Source organism: Lissotriton vulgaris, chromosome 7 (assembly GCF_964263255.1).
Source record: "Lissotriton vulgaris chromosome 7, aLisVul1.2, whole genome shotgun sequence".
Classification (NCBI taxonomy): domain Eukaryota; kingdom Metazoa; phylum Chordata; class Amphibia; order Caudata; family Salamandridae; genus Lissotriton; species Lissotriton vulgaris.
This window is the reverse complement of record NC_141695.1, coordinates 454,988,366-455,003,079: the sequence shown is the minus strand read 5'-3', so window position 1 is coordinate 455,003,079 and position 14,714 is coordinate 454,988,366.

Sequence of the window (14,714 nt, the reverse complement as noted above, 5' to 3'; positions counted from 1 at the left end):
GTTGAATCTAACACACATGGCAGAATTGCAGTTAGTTTGCTTTTGACACCCCAGGTGCTTCAGCACAGATGAAACGTAATGCCCCTAGATGCACTGATATTTTTGAAAAACAATGGTTCAAGGGTGGCCTAATAAGGTCCTAAAGGAAGGAAAGTGTTTAATTAATTCACGCTGGGGAGCTAAAGGTGTAGGTACATATAGAATCTTTTATTTTATTTTTTCGACAGTTATAAAAAAGTTTCAGGTGCTCATACGAGTGACAAGGTGCATAATGTGACACGAGTGAACATAGTGAAAGAAGGAAATGTCACACAACAAGGTAAAAGACCACATAAATATATACAATTGGGGGGGGGGATATTTCCTTGAGTGGGTCGACGACGTTTCGATCTTTATGATTTTAGATCATCTTCAGGACTGAAGAGCCTCCTGATATTTTAAGTTAGTACAGTCCGGCAGGACCGAGTACACAATTCAATTAGGTAGGGCATCAACTGATTAGACAAATTGGCTTTTGCGGTCTTTTACGCTTTAGGGATCAATTGGCAGTTTTTAGGACATGGTAGCCTCACATGTTTAAAAGCAGCTCTCCAAGGGTTAATCACGGCATGTAGCGGCTGTAAGAGGGGGTCCGATTGCCTCGCTGCTTCGTTCTCACGCCAGGTTCGCTTTATGGGGTACCCTTGTTCTCAAGATATAACTAGATGCACTGAAGCTATTAATTCTACTTAAGCTGGAATTGTATGCCACCCACTTGTTGTGGGCTCAAGGAAGAGTGCAATTTGTTCTGGAAGTCTCCTATTATATCCCTGTTATTCTATGGCTTTCTTTGATATCCTTCTCAAGTCTGCCAAACAGTATAACCTTCACTTTATAGATTTTAGGTTAACACTGACTCCTATGGATGTTTGTATGCATTATCATATTACCCAGTTATTGATTCAACTCATTCCAATGTTCTCAGGTAAGCTTCCAGTGTAAAAATAATTTTGCCCGAAAAAGCTGATTAGTTATATAATTTGTGTCACTTGCTGTCATGCGAGAACCAGGGTAAGAGGTGTGTAAACCTGGCCTTCGTGTTCAGAGACATTGGTCCTGATGTACAATTTAAACCCCTGGAGGGCTTTTCCGTGGACTTAACTTTTAGAGACACATTTTCTGTAGGATTATTTCCGGTGAATTCTTCATCTACCCCTTCACATTCAAGAAAATTGGCTACAATGGCATAATTGATGTTGGCATTGACCTTTCACTATAGAAAATCTTTTTCGTTTTACCTAACCAGAATTCGAGGTATTTTATACATACATTTTCATTGTGAATTAACCCCTAGTACTGTCAACCACCCTCATAAAGATATCACATATTTTCATTTAGTAACTTCTGTATGATTTTGGGCCCTCTTCCCTTCCCTGGGATTGATAAAAAATGCAAACCAAAATATGAATAGGTTTGCAACAATTTGCAGTAAATATGTGGTGTAAAAGCCACCATTTGAATCAATTTTTTGAAAAATGTTCTTGCGGAGGGAAAAACCACCCGCACCCTACTTTTGCAGTTCAGGCTCGCTCGCTCGCTAGCTCGCGTGTTATACTACAATAAAAATGTTCACTCCACTACTTTCAAAATCCACCAGCCACCCCTGATTTGATTTGCAAACCCTTGTTTCATTTTTGCATCCATCAGAGCGGTTAACTTCCCAGGGTTCTTTACTACAACCTCGTCAGAGTGTTCAAGTGTTTAAGGTCCTGCTACTGCACTATGGGGGCCTGTTCAAATTGAAGTCTAATTCAGTGCATGTTAAAAATACCAGCACAGATGCACCACAGAAATCTAACCTAAAACAAGTTGAGATTTTAGTCTATATTTAGAAATGTATCAGAATTTATTATTCACTAAATGCCAGCGCGTTCTGAAATCCTAACCTTTTCACTAGAACGCACTATTTTTGGAGCATTCCCCTAGAGGGGCTACTCGAACCCAGAATTAATAAAGTTAAATATCTGGTTGTACGGGTATTTTTAATTGAACACTGTCCACATCACTGGGTCACTACTGTTTTTACCGTGGGTAAGATCCTCCTGGTGGAGGCTGCATACCAAAAAACTAACCCTATGATTATGCACACACGTGTATGAAGAGCGGAAATCAAGATATACTGCTACCCACACTTCCCAACACGTGCATGAAGGTTTTTTATTGGAGACACTTTACCTTTCTCTTTCATACCCTGGTTCATGCAGGACAAGTGATCCTTCCCCATTGATTATTTGAATTGCTATTAGGAAACTGAAGGATCAGTATTTCCTCCTCCCCCCTTTGATTAGCAAAATATTCCATGCTACAGACATGTGTATTAGTGGCTGCATTTCCATACATAAGAGAAAGCCCAGCGCCTCCTAGATTTTTGATTAGGGTCCCTGGCATTTCATGCTATTACTTTTGTTTAGTCATTGATTATTTCTTTGTGAATTGTAAAACATCCCTTCTACTTTGTCTTTTTCCTAAACATGATATAAAGCTTCTTTTTAATTGGTACCTCGCCAGATGTTCCTCGACTCATGTGGTCTATTCTCACTTCTCACATTCTTTTATATTTTATACACTCCTAACATTGAGCAGTTACCAAAACTTTACTTTGCCACCCAAACTACTGTCCAATAATTAGTGTATCCAATATTCAAGGGTAACCTAGTAAAGAACAAAATAACAGTGTCATTTATAACCCCTCAAGGTTCTGTCCCAACCTAGCAATCCCACAAAGAGTGTTACCCAGCGTACTGAGGGATAGTTATCTTGCAGTGCTATCCTAATGCTCTCCATCTGTGTGTTAAAAGGAGTGTTTTAATCCTATGCATATACTCATTACCCCTCACTACATCGCAACCTATATATTAACCACTGTTCACTCCTGGTTCCTTTTAGCAATCATCTTATTCTTTTATAGGTTCCTCTGCAGATATTTGCACAGTACCATCTAAAAGAATAGAGAGGAGCGACATAGATAAGCCACTCTTTACTCAGTTACTCTCCAAAAGATACCTTCTGGCCAATTTGCATGATGATTGCCCTTACTCTCTTACAGTGGATTCTTTCACAGCAGGTACTGGGGAGGAGGTCATAGCTATTATATCTCCTCACATGTGCTTAAAGGCCACTGGGGACCGAAGTGCCCCACAGTGCAGCTACCAGTTATCTCTGCACCATCGGAAGCGCTTACACTTAATTATTTACCTGCTGTTGGCTAGGTATCGATTCGCTAGGGTCTCCACAATTGTCTCACTTCTTTACCAGTGCATATTTCAAAGTACCACCAGCTCCGAGTGCCATCTACTCACACTACTGTCTGGCTTACAACAGCAAATCACGGTGGAAGGACAAGGAGCTAGTCAACGCTGTCGAAATGTTCTACATTTTCCTCCCACTGATCCACATGGAAAGTTGAACACCAGCTCTTTTATTTGCGAACAATACCCTACTGATTTCTCGAACGACCTATGGGTTTGTAGAACCTTCTAAATATGTTTTCAGGCTTCTGCGACCTTCCCTGCTTGGATGGAGGTGAATATGTCCAAAACAAAGTGTATGATCTTTAATCCCCACAAATCCTTCAAAGGTGGCTTTAGGATTGTTGGACCTGGCCCTTTTGGCAGATTCACCCTGAGACTTTTTGCTTTTTCTTAGCCTGTTTCTGTGACCTGGTGTTGGTGATTTTAGGCCTCTGCACACTTTTTCACGGTGGTACAGTGTAAAGTGCATGAGCTCTCTGTGTATGTGTGGTGAGTGACCTGCCCTCCCATAGGAATGCATGGGGAATATGTGTGACCATGGTAGTTCCTGATGTGTGGGGAGTGCAGGGTAGAGTTTGGTATGTGCGAACTCGTGAGATTGAATGCTGCGTAATGATGTATGCGGCATGAATGTGTCTAGTGTGGAAGTGCCACTTCTAGACATGGGTGTGCGTGTGTAGTGAGTGTGCTGACACGTGATTGGCTGGAGCCTGGCTCCAGGATGTCTGGATGGGTCTGCCCAGTGGTGAGTGTTGAGATTAGCATGCTGATGTGAGGGGAGGAGTGCACCTGGGTCCTGAATGGGGCTGGGTTTTCCCCACACAATGCTGGCACGGCCCCCTATGGTGCGACTGATGACCCTAGCCTGACAAGTGAATGGTAGGGGTGGCTGAGCTCATCAAGGGGGCTCCCAAACCAGCTGCGCCTGTTTTTTCCCCCACCCTGCACCTTTAGACAAAGGAATTTCATGTATAAAAAGAGGCTGTGACCTCTTCTAAAATGTTCTTGTTCCTAACTTGAAGCCTGCCAGGGGCGTGCTGCTGCTTGGGCCCAGGGGAAGGCTTGCCTCCCTGGGCCCTGCCCAGCCCCTGGACACCTGATGGACTTTCCTTCTCAGGGAGCTGCTGTGCTCCACCTTATGTCCTGGACTGCTGAGGTCCTGGACTCCTGAAGGACTTTGTTGCTTTATTTTGGCATCTAGCGCTTTATTTCTCCCCCAGCGCTTGAGAGCACTTTATTTTTTACTTATAGCGCTGAGAGCGCTTACTTTGCCCCAAAGTGCTTAGTAGCGCTTTTATTTTGATTCTCGAGGGTGCCCACCCCTCATGTTGCCCCTTTTGTTTCACCGCCGCAGCCCGAGTTGTTTTTGATGATGGCCGCCGGAGAGAAGCTTTCCAGAGGCTCCACTCTGTGATTGGCAGGCCGCGGGAGGCTCGTCCTGGAAAGCTGCGCGATGATTGGCCCGCGGCAGGAGGTGCGACCAGGAAGTCAGGCACAGTTTCACGGTACAGGGGCGGGGCCCTGTAGGCATCACTTCCGCCTTTCCCGTGGCCAGAGGAAGCTGAGCGGCGTGAGGAGAGGAACATGCGGCTGAGGGTGCAGGCGGGGATCCTATGGTTGAGGAGAGCCCCGCGCTGCCCAAAGGAAACTGGTGATGCGGCCGCCGATGTCGGCGGGGCTCTCATGAGTGAGAGAGCCTGGCTTGCTGCAGCCATGGAGGGAGTTGCCGCCCGGAGGAGCACCTGCCAGCAAACAGCCCGGTGAGTGAGGGGCTGCGGGGGGAAGCTCCGGGTGGGTGTTAAGGCCAGCGCGAGGCCCCGTATGCTGTTGGCATGTAGGGCGGCCCCGGATGGCAGTGGGCTGCCCCAACGTTATTAGTGAGTTGAGAGCTCCAGCATTTGGCCACAGTATTTGTTTCAGAGCCAGGGGGCTCCAATGTGGCACAGTTTCAGAGCCGGATGGCTACAGAGGGGCATAGTTGATGTCAGAGCCTGTGTGGCTCCAACCCCCTGCGGCGCAGTTTATCTAAAGGGCCATTGAGGGCCCATGCTGCAGTTTTGTCCTCCAGCTGCCCAGCAATTGGTGGGCAGCTGCATCATTTAGGGGCAAGATGGAGAGTGAGTCCCTGAGAGGGACGGAGATGGCACAGTGGTGCCAGGCCTTTCACAGCTGCGCAGCACTTAGTGCCAGCTGCAACGTTTAGTATTTTTAGAACAAGGGTACCCCATAAAGCGAGCCTGGGGTGAGTATATACTTTTCAAAGGAACAGTGGTTCAAAAGTGGCCTAATTAGGTCCTGAAAGAAGTGAATCGAGATACTTAATTAACGCTAGGGAGCTAGAGAGGTAGGTTCTTATAAAATCTTTTATTTACTTTCTTTTTTCTTTGCAGTTATTATAGTACTCCTGCATTACCTTTGTTTTTTTTAACTTGAGCTCTAGAGGATAGGTGATATAGCTAACCCTGGGCAAAGCACTACACCACGCTTGCGTAGTTTGGGAAGTTTGCGCAACTTCGCACAATGCAAACTGCACGTAGCATAGTGCAAACATGCGTAGCGTAGCGTAGTGCGGCTGCCATTTTTTGCTTGCTCGCGGTCCTCATCATCAAGTTGGCGACCCTGAGCAAGAAAATGACATCCTGGCGAGACTTTTTCCTCGTTTGCGATCAGCAACATCAAGTTGCCGACCACGAGCGTGGAAAATAAACCTCCCGGCTAGATTCTCAACGTGGGGAGGTCAGGCTTCCCATTGCGAGTGGTCGCGTATGCTCGCGACTGCTCGCGATGAGAAACTATCAGTCCGCGCTGAGAAAGCTGCCGGTCGAGTAAAAATCTCCTTGAGCTGCAGAAATCTACAGCTCGCACTGTGCAAGATGCCGTTTTCAATGATTGCACAGTGCCGGATACTTATCCGCACTGTGCAATCCTTGAAATCGGCATCTTGCACAGTGCGAAAAGGGTACTACGCAGTTCGCGTAGTGGCCTTCGCGTAGCTACGTGTATCGCTACTTCGCGAACCATGCCCAGGGTTAGATATAGCAGTCTTAAAACCACTTCTTTTTGGGCCAAGGTTGTGGTCTATTCCAGTAATAGGATCCTATAAGCAGGGTCTAGTAGAGATTCTGAAGTTTGTTAAGTCTTCTATACCTTGGGTCAGACATATAACATTTTACTTTCAAGTATCAGGACTTGAGAGCTTCTGGAGTAGCCCAACCACTATATATAGAGGCACACGGAATGCGGTAAAAACATAAATCTGAAATTACACGCTTGAACAATATCATAGAAGTGTAAAATCTGGCAGTTTGCCAAATGACTTTCTGGATCACAAACCAACTTCTGCATTTGAGTCCTATTTGGATGTCATTAGTTAATTTTACGCCAGACCCTGTTTATTAAATTTAGTTTGGGTATTTGATTTGCTGGTCGTTTTGGCTTTAAATGGAAGCAATGTGCAGAGGATCAAGCATTTTGCTCCCATTGTAAAGATATAATTGAGGATAGTGCCCATTTGCAATTTGTTTAACTGCTATACAAGAAAGCTAGAAGGTCATGGCTCAGTCCTCTGTTTGAAGCTTGGTATTAGGGGATATTCTATAGCTATTCTACAGCATCCAGGCTGTTTCAAACTGATACCAATTCTCTTCTTGTATTCCCAGTCAGTAAATATCTTTACACTGTCTAGCTCCAAAGGAAGCGGCTCGGGCTGCTTTGTACCAATGTTTTATTATGACGATTTGTGTCGCAGAGTATCTTTTATGCTGTTTTCACCAGTATTGATTGTCTGCACTTCATTATGAATTTAGAGATAGAATGATATGCTGCTCACATCCGCTGTTCGTCTCCTCATGCTGTCCTAAGTGCCAGGCCGCCGCCGGCATCCTCAGCACTTACACAGCATTCTTTGTCCATCGGCCATTTACACTTATCTGCACATGAACAATGAATCTGTGCCCACTGCTGCTGCCAGGAAAGGGCTAATTTTCCTTCAGAATCGGGCCCCAGCCAAGTCTCCAGGCAGTCGCCAACATGCCCCTAAGCCTGCAGATCACCTAGGCTTAAAACATCTGTAGAACACAGGATTATGCAGGATTGTGAGCAGTTCAAAAGGATCTCACTTCATTTGCATCGTCGGTCCTTCTTGTCAGGCCACACCCCTGTAGATGTAGTTCATACATTTATTTTTAATGAATAGTCCTATTTTATTGGGTGCTACATATTAACTCCTGGACTGAATAATAGTGATGCAGTATTCACACAAGGTTTATTGTCCAGAGTGGTGTTATTTGTAAATAGTAAAAGGCTGGTATGCAACAGCTGGAAAGCATTAACAAACATGGGGGTTGAGGGCTTGCATGCACACACTTTTGTTATTTCTACAATAATTTTATTAACATTTTAGCTAAATAAAAATGGGAAAACAGTACTCATATCAGTGTATCATAGCTACAAACCCGCTCATTTTTTTCGGAATCACGTTTAAGTTGCAAAATAGTTTTACAATTGCTTATTCCACCAACCCGGCGAGATAACAATAGAGCGAGCGGAGAATGAAGCAAACAGTTTTGCACTGCTCATTCCACAGTCAATTCAAAGCGACTTTTTTGTTAGGGAAGACCACAAGGAGATAGGTCCGTGACTACTGAGCATCCCACAACAAATACTAAGGACACCGATTGTAGCACTCTTTGCAAACAATAAGGGCCTGATATACGATCTGTCAATTAGCGAGTCGCAAATTGCGTCGAATTTGTGACTCACAATTTGCGACTCGCTAATTGGAATGCACAACAGTGTTGCAGATACTGTTTGCGATTCCTAATGGTGTTGTAAATTGCATGCCTCATTAATATTAATGACGCAGGCGCATTTAGCAACCCCATTAGGCATGGCTAGCACTTACAGGCATGGTGGCCTGCTGGGGTCGGCAGACCACCATGCCGGTGACTTCTTTTTTAACAAATCTGTTTCCTTTGTTTTTTTAAACGCTGCCAGTTTTGCTTAAAGGAAAATGCGATGCTTTTAAAAAAGAAAAGTTTAACTTTTCAGTTTCATTTTTTTAAGGGCAGGCAGTGGTCTCTGGGACCACTGCCTGTTCTTAAAAAATATTTTCTCACATACTCACAAAGGGGAAGGGGTCCTCTGGGAATCCCCTCCAGTTTGCAAGTGGTTTACCACCTACTTGAAGTAGGTGGTAAACTGCAAGTGTTTTGTGGCCGCAAATGCGGTGGGAAAACATTAGTACATAGCATGGTGACTCATTATTAGGAAGGGACGCCCCTTCATAATAGCTAAAGTCGCAAATGCTATTTCGCGAGTCAATGACTCGCAAAATAGCATTTGTACATGCCATTACCATTTTTTGCATCCGCAAACGGGAGGATCTTCCATTTGCAGCTGCAAAAAAGGGTCGTACATCTGGCCCTTATCATGCCAAAAAACAACTGCAAAGAAATACTTCCCTCTATGATAGAGTCCGGACAGTTTTCACCTCATTAACAAACCTTACAGCCTTAAACTAACAATAGATAGTAAACTTGCCCATGGTATGGCCAGACATGGGTCCCATGCTAACTGTGCTAAAGAAGCCAAGTTGAAGTTGACAAGCTCCATATTTGGGCGAAACCAGTCTTGAGTAGCTTGTTTTCTGGTTCAAGGTGATCTGGTTTGGTTTCTAATAGAGCAGGGTTGAGACTGATATGCCTATGGCTGACTTCAACCTGAGGTGGCATAGTATACAAAATAAGGATGGACTGGGATGCGACCCAAGTAATTGTCAGTGGCTGAGATTAATTAAAGCATTTCATCCATTGTTCTTTAGGTCGATTCTAGTGCAGCGTATGCGCTACTCTAGGAAATTGGCCTCTTGGAATCACTTCAGCTTTTGTTGAAGCTCGTGCATGTGGTGCTCACACGCAATTGGCCTTTGCGTCTGGCTTTTGCACGCAATTGGCCCAAGGCGTGTGGATGTACCAGCTTTTCATGAAATGGTTACTCCCAGAGTGTTTTGCTCTCGGGAGCCAGAAGCAGCTCACAGGGGCCATATGTTTTGGGTCAGGTTTCAAAGGCTCGTCCCCTCCACCTCACCTCCACAATAGTGCGCGTCACTTAACTTAATAAGAGAAAGTGACCCTGTTTTTTCGGCTCACTGGAACGAAGACAGAATTTCTCAGCTAGTTTAGTCTTACTCTTGGCCACTGGATGGCAATGTTGCATTTGCTAAAAACAATGATATTAAGGTTTAGCTGAAAGTATGTGCATTTTCAAAGGAGCACCGAATGCCATACAGAGGGCATCAATTGTGAAAGAGCTCAGCCCATGCTAGAATTGATAACTAGTTGTCTGTGCACAAATGAAGACGTGGTATCAGGGGCGTAGGAGACACTAAAATTCTGGGGGGGACAGAGACAACCTTGTGGATTTTCCATTGACCCTATACAAATCACCACCCGTTAAACAAATACATTTGCATGGTTTTGAAGTGAAATATTGAGAAAAGCAGGCATGTAGTCACAGTTTGCATGTATGCTTTATTGTTGTTTACATTCACATAGTAATCAGACCAAATGTTAAAAAAAATGTATATGAATCTTGCATCTTCATGCACCAAGCAAAAAAGGATGCTGACTTCGGGTGAGGGCGTTATGGTTGCAAGTGCATTATGGCTTGAAAAGTACCAGCTGCTGCATTCCTGGTCTCCAGAAATTTTCAGGCAACAAGAAAAATGTGAAGATAACTTCGGTGATTAATGATCTTTATTGAGAGAGATCAGAGGTCTGAGTACTGGAAGTTTTGACTCATGGTAAGGTAGCCACAGTGGGGTAATATGCCCGCTACAAAGAATGTAAATAGGTCAGTGAGTTACTGCTTTTGTCTGAGAAATTCTTTTGCTATTTGCAGTTTATAAGTTAAAATCCTAACACTGTACAGTGAGCTATAACCCTTCATCAAATAGCTGCATGAAAACTGCAAGGTATAGATTAGAACGTTATGATTTTTACCCAGTCTTTCATTATCCTAAAGTTTGAAAATGGGTTCATTAGGATGGAAATCAATTCTGATTATTAAAGAGAACCCCCAACCATGGTGTTATGTTTTAAATTCTGGGGTTGTGCTTCTCTAGTGTTGCAAAGCCATCTGTGCCCTGGGCACTCCCCAACTTTTTGCTGACTGGTACTGGTGGTACCTGACTCTGACTGACCCTGGCCTCTGACTAACCAGACCCAGGGTCAGTGCTACGTTGAAAGAGACACTTACAAATACAGTAAAAACACCTACATACACTAGGGTGCACTATGGGTTAGGGTACCTCCATGATTGACATGACCTCTCCTATATGGCCCTAGTACATAATAGGGCATGGGGATTGAAACTACCTTTAAGTCCCTAGTATATATTAGGGCATAGTGGTTTAGAGGCCAGCACCCCTTCCTGCTCTTGCATGTGTGCACTGCTGTAGCCTGAGGTCAGTTTAAAAGCAGACCCGTGTTGGAGGACTGCTTTTAAAGTGCAAATTGTACCCAATCTTGACTTTTGGGTTTAGGGCACTTACAAATTGATAAACTACAATGTTGGGGCATATTAGGTATCCCCAGGGGTTCCCCTAGGTGTCCTAGGGGTTAGAGGTCAGGTATCTACAAGGAGGGCCCTTATAAAATGTGTTATATGCCCTGGGTTTAGTGAAATTGCACATTTCACTGCCTACATTGTAGTATAGTGCTTCCCAAAATCGGCTTTTGGGCTAGGAGCACTGTGAAGTGAGGATCTGCAATATTTTGATATAATCAGAACCCCTAAAGTCTTTCCTATGTATTCTAGGGGTGGGGGTCCTGTAGGTATAAGGAGCATCCTTATACAGGCCCTGGTATTGGAGAAATTGGCCAGTTAATTTTTCCATTGTAGATCACCAGCCCATAGGTTAACATTGCAAGAGGTTAATAATTAATAACTGGAGAAAGGAAAGCCATACAATAGGATTAAAGGACTCAGAAGAATGTTAATGATAAATGCAACAATGAGGTATTGTTGAATTTATTCTAAAATGTACAGACAAGAAGTTATAAGATTTTCTTGTTTGCAAGCCACAATTCATCTCTCTAGTGCCCTGCCTTGATTTGTCAGAGGTAAATGGATTGGACTGGCTGTTTGAAGAGGTGATAAATGACCCCTGGAGTTAGGTGGCCTGTCTGAGAGTAGAGGTTGCTGGGCATAGGAACACCAGAGCCAGGGGGAGTGGTAGTAGACAATGCTCTTCAAGAGAAGGAGACACGCTGGAAAAATCACTTTCATTTACACCTCTCCCACAGCTGGATGGGGGGATTAAGGAGGAATTCCCAGATGTAAGGGGAGTGGACCTAGGTATATGAAGCCATCCTGTAGGCTGGTTGAGTTAGTTCTGCTCCCTCTGCTGTAAAATCAGCCATGATTAATTTTGGAGAAATGATGCTCTCTTTGGGAAAATAATGCCCCCCTTTAGAGGATGTGGTCATACCCTGGAGCATTGCCCTGTCCTCCTTCTTGACCCAGAGAACATGGAATAAATATCTGAAAGGGACAAAGCCTCTCAGATGATGCTGCTTCAAACTTGGGAGAAGAAGGGTCTCTGCTGAGGAGAGTGATTTGAACCAACCAGGCTGTGGACTGAAGATTATGCCTGTTGCACAATCTGGAATTACAGTCCTATGGACTACCTTGCTTCAAAAGGACTAAAGAGTGGACTCCCTGCAAGCTGAAGGTTAAGCGAGCTAACCTGGCCCACCAAGAATCCCCAGCCTGGTGAACTACCAGTGAATTTAAAAGGGTTTTGTCCAAGTGGATTGTGGTAACTGAAGTCCATTTCAAGGACCATCTTGGAGATTCCAGACCCGTGGAGTAAGTTTTGGACACTTTGAGACCCTTTGGAAAACTTCAGGAAGAAGTTCCAGAGGTTTGGAGAAGTTTGGAGCAACTTTGGTAAAAAGCTCTATAAGTGGCCGACAACCATCAACCATGAGTTGGCCTGCCGCCCAGGTTCTTCCGGCTGGAAAGCTCCAGGGGTCCGACTTCCAGAGTTTGATCGGGCGTAGGTAGAAACCCAAGCTGGCGAACCCTCACCGAATCTGGCCTAGTGAAAAGCATTGAGGATCCCTGCAAGAAAAAGCTCTGCAAATATTTCTAATTCTGAACTTAGAAAAGGTGACCGGGCCAACCAGGAGAGCCTAGCCACCCACCATCAACTGTGTGCCAGCCTGCATCCCTAGCTCGTACCGCTGGAAAGCTCCGCAGGTTGGACTTCCATAAGTTTGACTGGGAGTTTGTTGCAAGGCAAGCTGGCGAACCCTCACCGAATCAGGGGTGGCTGAGAGCTTCGACTGACCCCGTGAAGAAAAGCTCCAGAAAAGTTTCTAAGTCAGAAGGTAAAAACTTTGGCCGAGACCTACCACAAGGAGTAGCCCCTGCAGGGCTTCATCGTGGTCGGCCTCAACCTTTGACTTTGAGCAGGTCCAGCATGGCCAGATGTACCAAAAGGGGATATACGTTTCTATGTGCTATATCATGCAAAAAATGTTAAAAGTGATATCCCCGTTTCCCTGCATTGGATATTTTTCATTTTAAAGAAAAAATATTTTTTAATTTTATAAATTGGTGTTGGATTTTTATTGTGTTGTGTCTTAATTATTTACTGAATTGGTGTTTTTAAATACTTTACATACCTGCTAACAGCCAAGATAGCAAGGGTTGAGCATGAGAATAATTTTCCAAGACTGGTATGGAGCTATATATTGAGGTAGTGTCCTTATTGCCGGGGACAGATATACATTTGCCCCTACTATTAACCCACTTTCCAACATCCAGACCAAGCACTCTTAAAAAATATGGTGGTATTATGCTTGTGAATTAAAAGCATAACGTATTCTCCTTTCAAATCGTTTTGATGTCTTGTAAAGGTAAATATTATGTTTATTGCCATTAGCATTAGCCCCGGAGACCACGTGTAACACCCCACCGCTGCTACCATTCATAACATACTAAAGACGACATTCATTTGGCTTGTCCAATAAGTTAACTTTGGGTCCCTGCTTCAAACTGCCATTTGAAATGGCCTTGAGACATCTTCAGAGCTGTTCTTTAGTGGATCTCTACAGGATCCATTACCAAACTAGAGGTGGGCAAGCCCCAAAATGAACAGGGACAGTTAAGTTAAGACCCTGAGCGCGAGCAGAGCCGTGGCAATATTTGGCATGTAAATCATGCTCAAATACGTGAGAAAATATGATACAGCTCCTTCAAATTTCAATAAAATCTATTTCCTAAACACGAAAGAGTGTCACATTAGTACATCAGAAGAAAAGACTGCATTGATGGGCATTGATTAAAAGTGATTGTTTTTTTAACAGGCACCTAGAAACATTCCTGTCCCCCACCCAAGCCCTGATGACAGTCCCATTAACGAACTCAGAGGACAAGTCATATGCCACATGCACCCTACGCCTGATCTTCAGGGAGAAGCCAGAAAAATAAACTATTTTACACTTTAAACCATATTGCAAATGTCACCAGGGGCCCGATGTAGGTAAACTCCAATTTACCACTTCTTAAATACCGAATCATACCGATTCGGTATTTAATAAGTGGTAAATTGGAGGGGGGGAGATGTGGGTATTTCAGAATCGGTAAATACCGAATCTGTATCCCCCATTGATTCCTATGGGCCTTGAAGCCCATAGGAATCAATGTGCATTACCGAATCGGTATTTACCGATTCAGTAATTACCGATTTCTGCAAGGGTGCAGGGGGTGTCACTTTGACACCCTCTAGCACCCCCAATGCTGGCTTGTGTGCCATGTGGCACACAGACATGCCCTAAGGGCATGTCTGTCTGTCACATGGCATAGGTGTGCATGCACACATGTGCATGCACACCTGGATTCGGTATTTTAACACCCAATTGGATTGGGTGTTAAAATACCGAATCTGAAGGGCCTGTGGGACTGAAAGTAGTCCCACCTACATCCCGATTTTTTAAAAATCGGTATTTTTCCGATTCAGTAATTTTACCGAATCAGTAAAATACCGAATCAGAGAAAAAAAGGTCCCCTACATCTCAAAAGGCCAAATACCGGTCGGAAACGGCCGAATTTGGCCGTTTCCGACCGGTATTGGCCACCTACATCGGGCCCTAAGTGAGGGAGTGAGATGAGGTATTCTGAGGATTGCTCCCCCTGAGGGATTATGAAATCTCCTTTTTTCCCTTCACCCTGCATTGTCTTTTTTGTCATTACTTTCCTTCCTTCTCTCATCTTTCTGGCCTTTTCCAACCTTTCATCCATCTTTCATTCAAACCCTCCTTCTTCAATACAGCCTTCATTCTCTCTATTCTTCTTTGTGTGTTTTTCCTTTCTTTCTTTCTCCTTTAATCCATACATACTTAAACATCCTTCGGT